This window comes from Antechinus flavipes, chromosome 2, assembly GCF_016432865.1.
Source record: "Antechinus flavipes isolate AdamAnt ecotype Samford, QLD, Australia chromosome 2, AdamAnt_v2, whole genome shotgun sequence".
NCBI lineage: Eukaryota > Metazoa > Chordata > Mammalia > Dasyuromorphia > Dasyuridae > Antechinus > Antechinus flavipes.
The window spans coordinates 370086857-370092814 of record NC_067399.1 but is presented as its reverse complement, the minus strand read 5'-3'; the positions used below and the strand labels follow the sequence as shown (position 1 = coordinate 370092814).

General features: G+C 46.9%; 1 long non-coding RNA gene across 1 annotated transcript; it reads left to right on the top strand.

Annotated features, from left to right (window-relative positions):
• The first annotated feature begins 4244 nt into the window (after positions 1–4244).
• On the top strand, positions 4245–5361 carry LOC127546333 (uncharacterized). The gene is made up of 2 exons (XR_007950027.1): positions 4245–4425; positions 5196–5361. It is a non-coding gene; the product is annotated as an uncharacterized LOC127546333 (long non-coding RNA).
• Positions 5362–5958: the final 597 nt, after the last annotated feature.

Genomic DNA, 5958 nt, shown 5'->3' with positions numbered 1-5958 from the left:
TCTCTAACCCATGCCCAGGATGGGCATCCCCTCTTCTCATCTCCTCTTCTCTTTCCCTCCTTTCTCTCATAGTTCAGCAAAACACCAGACTTCCTAGAATCTGACCTAAAGATAACAAGAATTTTAGGAAACAGGCTGTCAGAGCTGAAAGAATTATAGAACATAGGTTACATCAGAATCTATAGAATATTAGAACTGGAAAAGATTGTAAAAAGAACCTAGTGACCTTCTGCCTCATTAGGAAAATAAGGTCGAGGAAAAGAAGGAAGGAAGGAAGGAAGAAAGGAAGGAAGGAAGGAAGGAAGGAAGGAAGGAAGGAAGGAAGGAAGGAAGGAAGGAAAGTAGAAGGAAGAAAGGAAGGAAAGAAGGAGAGGAGGGAGAGAAGAAAGAATGAAAAGGAAGAAAGAAGAAAGGAAGGAAAGAAAAAAGAAAGAAAAAAGAAAGGAAGGAAGGAAGGAAAAGAGGAAGAAAGGAAGGAGAGAGGAAGAGAAGGAAGAAAGTAAAAGAAAATAAGAAAGAAAGGAAAAAAGAAAGAAAAAAGAGAAAAAAGGAAAGAAAAAAGAAAAATGGCTTGAAGAACTTAACTGACTGGAAAGGAAGCTAATTTTGCCCTTCTTGATGGAATCTTTTGATTTTTAAGTCTAGGATCAGGGTTCATGTTACCATCTCTGCTTCATCCCAATAGTTTCATTTCTCTAAACTTAATGTTAATGAAACACCTTGTTTATCTCTCACCTGGACTAAAAGTCTGTTCTAATTCATCTTGGTTAATCTCTCCTCTTCAATCCATTCTCTCTGCTTCTGCCAGAAGAATCCTCCTAATGCACAGGTCTCTATATAATTTTTTTAAGAAATTTTTTAGAAAAAAAGAAAACCAACAAAGATTTTTTTTTTTTTAAATCCCATTGCCTAAAGGATAAGATCTTAATTCCCTAGCCCGATAGTCTAGGCTCTTCATGATTTTTTTATAGTCTATTTTTTCAGTTTTATTTTTCTCCATGGTCTTTTCAAGACAAATTGGACTACATTATTTCTCCTTCTCATTCTATCCTTTCCTTCCTCTGTTCACTTGTGTAAGCTGTCTCCCATACGTTTCTTTCTCTTCTTTACTGAAACCCTTGTAGGCTCAAGCAATAACTACTCCATGAAACTTCCTGATTCTATCCCTATTCTCCAGGATAAGAGAAGACAGCTCAGAGGTTGTTAGAATAGTTAGGGAAGGCAACCTGAAGGGCATGTATTGTAAAACAGTGACAAGACGTTTCTGTCTCTGGCTGCTGGATTTCAACCTGACCTTCCCTATTGGTAATGATCATAGACTTTAGACCTTGATTTTGTTTTGCACCTCTAATTTGTGTAGTTACATTATTGTGAATTAATAGTTATCTAGATTAGTGCTCTTGCAATATTAAAAGAACTTTCAGCAAATGGTGAGGGAGGATGGAGAGGAGAGGAGACAAGGAGGGAACCAGAGCCTTTCTTCAGAGGCTTTTGGGTAGCAACCATTAGCATTGTAGAATACTACCAGCTCTTTGGTTGCTGTGTGTTATGTTGCCCTTTCCAAGCTCTCTTCCTTCTTGGCTGATTGTTCCTTCTCAGCTTCTTAGAAGGATTCATCACCATCCTACCACCTCCCATCCTGGAGTGTCCCCCAAGGCTCTGTCCTTGGCCAAGGTCCTGTTCTTGGCCCTCTTCTTTCCTCTCTCCTCAGTGATCTTATCTCAGCCTTAGTTCATTATTCAAATGACTCCCAAGTCTTTACAACTAGCTCTATTCTCTTCTCTGTATTCTAACCCCATATCTCCAACAACCAGCTGGGCATCACCAACTTGACTGTCCTGCTGACATTTCAACTTAACATGTAGCAGCCTGAACTCATCTACTTCTCCCTAAAACTTGTCCTCCCCTCCCAACTTCCCTATACCTGTTGATTGCATTGCTGTTCTCCCAAGGTCGAAATCTGTCTCTTTTCTTTTCTACCCCTCAGATTCAGTCTGTTGCCAAATCCTGCCCACTCCAACTCCCTCAAATATCTTCCATCCCTCCCTTCTCTTCACTTACATGGCCACCACTCTAGTTCAGACCCTCATTACCACTCACTTGAACAATTATAATAGTTTTCTAATTGGCCTCCTTTGACTTCAATCTCTCTCCTCTTCAATCCAGGTTTCACATAACTGCTGAAATAATCTTCCTATGGAACAGGTCTGACCATGTCACTCTCCTGATCTTAGAAACTTTCAGGAACTCAGGATAAAACATCAGCTCCTTCACCTGACTTTTAAAGCCCTTTGCAATGTGGCTCCAGCTTACCTTTCTGGTTTTGTTTCATGTTTTCCCTTCAACACACACTTCTCAGCCCTATTGGGCCACACACTGATCCCTGAACCTGGTAGAAAATCTTGAGGCCATAGTTCCAGGATTGGAAGCTTATCTGATCAAACTGACTCCTTCTGCAAAAGGAGGAAACCAAAACACAGAGGGGGCAAGTGACTTGCACAGTTTAGTAGTGAGTGGCACATTTGTGCCATCTTCCACCTTTGTGCTTTTGTGTTGATTATCCCTCTGAAATGAATCTCCTCATATCTGCCTTTCAGCATCACCTCCTTTTAAGGCTCAGCTGAGGTGTTAGCTCCTCCATAAACTGTCCTGGATGTCCTTCCTCTGTTAACCCTTTCCATAAAGTTTTTTCTTCCTCAGATTTTCACAGATCACTTTGTCTGATTCTCTTCTTTATATTGTTTTCTCTTGCTTATGTCTATATGTCATATTTTTCCCAGCATCCTCTCAGCTCCTGTAGTGCAGGAAATGGGTCATTTTTTTTTGTCTGAATTTCCAAGCTTAGCACAGTACTTTGCATATGGCAGATATATAAAAAATGACAGCTAGATGGTCCAGTGGATAGAGCACCAGGTCTGGAGTTGATAACACGGGAGTTCAAATATGACCTCAGACACTTCCTAGCTATGCGACCCTGGACATGTCACTTAACTCTATTTGCTTCAGTTCCTCATTTGTAAAATGAGTTGGAGAAGAAAATGGCAAATCACCCCAACATCATTGCCAAGAAAATCTCAAATGTAGGCACCAAGAGTCAGACAGAATGGAACAAAAATAGGTATTTAATAATGGTTATTGATAAGCATAGATGAGAATCATAAAAAAAGGGAGGATTTGCATTTTTAGAATCTGCATCACAGAAAAGCAGTATAAAATAATACAGTTGCTTACTATTATATAATTCAGGTGTAGCATAAAGAGTTTTACACAAGAACTTGGATTCAAATAGAGATTCTGCTACTTACTCTCTATTTACTTTTTGGCAAAGCACTTAGAAGCCTCTATGAGCTTGTTTTCTCACTTGTAAAACAGGGAGGTTGGACTAGGTGACCTCTGAGGGTCCTATGCATTCTAAAAAAAAAATTCCTGGGTTCCATAAAGACTCTGCATAGACTAGGCCCTTCCAAGATGTTTGTTGGGTTAAGTTAACTTTCTGGTGTATGATAATCCTATGAGATTTATGAGGATAACTAAGTTCTGTAAAGTTTTTATTTTCTACAGTTCTGAGAACATTGCTATTATGCACACAGTAGACATTTAATGTTTGGTGATTTCATTTCAATTGAAGGCCTTCTAAAGAATGAAAAGGAGGTTTGGATAGGATACTGTGAGCCTGGTGCTTAGAGCCCTGTTCGAGCCTCCCTTTGGGCCTTCCCTCCCGTCTTACTTAAGAGGAGAAGGTAGTGGGGCTCTAATTTCCCAGGGCAGATCCTGAGAAGAAATAAGGAAACCTGGTGGCAGCTATGATCTGGGGCAAAAGGATGCACCCCACCCTACAAGACCTGGGGGAGTTGGTTTGTCACAGCTCCTGCGGCCACCTTCCACTTCACCTAGACCTGACAGGAGCTGTTGGAGGTGTGGTAGGAGGGAGGGACTCCTAGAGGAACCCGAGGCAGACAGAAGGACTGCCTGGGCGGGTGAGGGGGTGGGGGAGGGAATGGGGCCTCAGCCAAACGGGGCAGACGCTCTCTGCACTGACGTCTCTGGGCCCCCAAGGAGGGTTAAACCAAACCAAACACAAAGCAGTCACCCCGACCCGCCCCATGGATGGCGGAGGCGCCCTGAAAAACTGGTCCTGTCGGGCGGCTGGGCTGCATTCCTGACTGGCTCGGGAGGATGGGCGGGCGGGTACCGGCGAGTATATAAGAGGCCCTGAGCTGGCTGAGGCTCTGAGCGCCCACGGCGCCCTGGGGTAGTCGCTACCCCTGCGGATCGGACGACGCCGGGCAGCTCCCCAGGAGCCTCTGAAGATTAGGATTCCGGCCTCCCAGCACCCTGCCCTGTCTTCTCTTCTGGGAACGGCCCGGAATGGGGCTTCACCTCCAAGCTGCAGGGGCCAGGGGCCGGGAGGCTGCATAGCTACGGGTGAGAGGGGGGGCCTCGCACCTAGGGGTACCAGGAACGAGGCTGTTGCTCAGGAGGCGTAGTGCCAAGGCACAATCTTCGGAGATCACTCCGGGGTGCAGGAGTTAGGGGGAAGCTTCCAGGGAGGCTGCAGACTCGTGGTGAGAGATTGTGCGTGGGGATACTAGAGTTAGGCGAAGGGCGGCTTGTGCAGGTGGTCAGTATTTGCGGGCGGAGGACGCTTTGCGTAGTTAGTTCCGCGTCTCATTTAGATTTAACTTTACCCTGGGGTTAGGAGAGGGCAGGTTGTGGAGGAAGGCAGGACTAGATTACAGGTTTTGCGCTAAAAGCAGAGCCGAAGAGCAAATTCCGGAGGTGGCTCAGGGGATGGCAGAAAAAAAGGACGACTTTCAAGGGGTACTCAGGCTTTGCTGCCGGGTAGGTTGCTAAGCGCCCCGGAGTTGAGGGGCAGATTTGGGTTTTGCGCCAGGCTCTCCCTACCATTGGGGAGAGAGGGATGGGAAAAGTTCCCGAATCGTAGTGGAAGAGATACCTGCAGAGGGATAATAGGATTCTAAACTAGAAGCATCTGGTGCCCGAGACTTGGGTGTTGATCAGGTGAACGGGGCACCTAGGGAGGGGCCAGGGCTTGCCTCTGCTCAGAGTAGGTGCTCTCCGGGGACGGGTCAAGGCGGTTCGGCTTGGGGAAGAGGCTTGCGCGGGGATGTAAGACGGGAACTACCGTGACACAGAGGGGGCGCAGACCCTGATCCTGTTCTCTTTTTCGTTAGGTTAGCAGAAGAACTGCAGTAACCGTCGGAGAGAATAGAAGTTTGGCCGGGGAGGCACGGATTGACTGCCGCCTCCACTCCTGCTTTTCGACCCGGACCCCCAGCTTCCCTGGTGCAGTGGTTCTTAACAGTTCAACAGTTCTATTAAAAAATTGTGAAATGTTTAGGACCACTCTATCAGGGCAGGCCTCGGCAGCAGCAACGGACCCGCCCGCCCGCGCCCAACTTCGGTCCCACCTCAGCCCAGCCCCGTTCCTCCCCGGGCATGCGGGCGCCCGCCCAGGCCAGAGCAGCGTTCTCACGGCCCCGTCGGGGCATCTGGGGTTGGACGTGGGGGCGGCCAGGGAGAAAGGGTGGGGGCACAGCGCCTCGGGGAGAAGGAGGCGACAGCGAGGGAAGGAACCTGTTTCCCAAGATGGGGGGGGGGGGGAGGAGGGAGGGCTGACCTGAGATGAGATCATATTCGTCGTCTCATTCACACACACCCTCTGGCTCTCTTTCTGTCTCTCTCACACACACCCTCACACACTCTCACATTCACACACGCGGGGTTCCTCCCCGTCTCCGCATGCATTCCAATCCTCAAAATCATAGAATCTCAGAATTGGAAGGGGATGTCCTAGCTAATCCCAACCCTGAGGAGTCTTGGATTCAAATCCTAGCTTTGGACTTTACTGGCAGCATAAAGGCCGGCAAGATACTACGAGTCTGAATTTTGTCTTAGATAAAATGGATACCTGTGGTGGTGGTAGTGGTGGTGAGA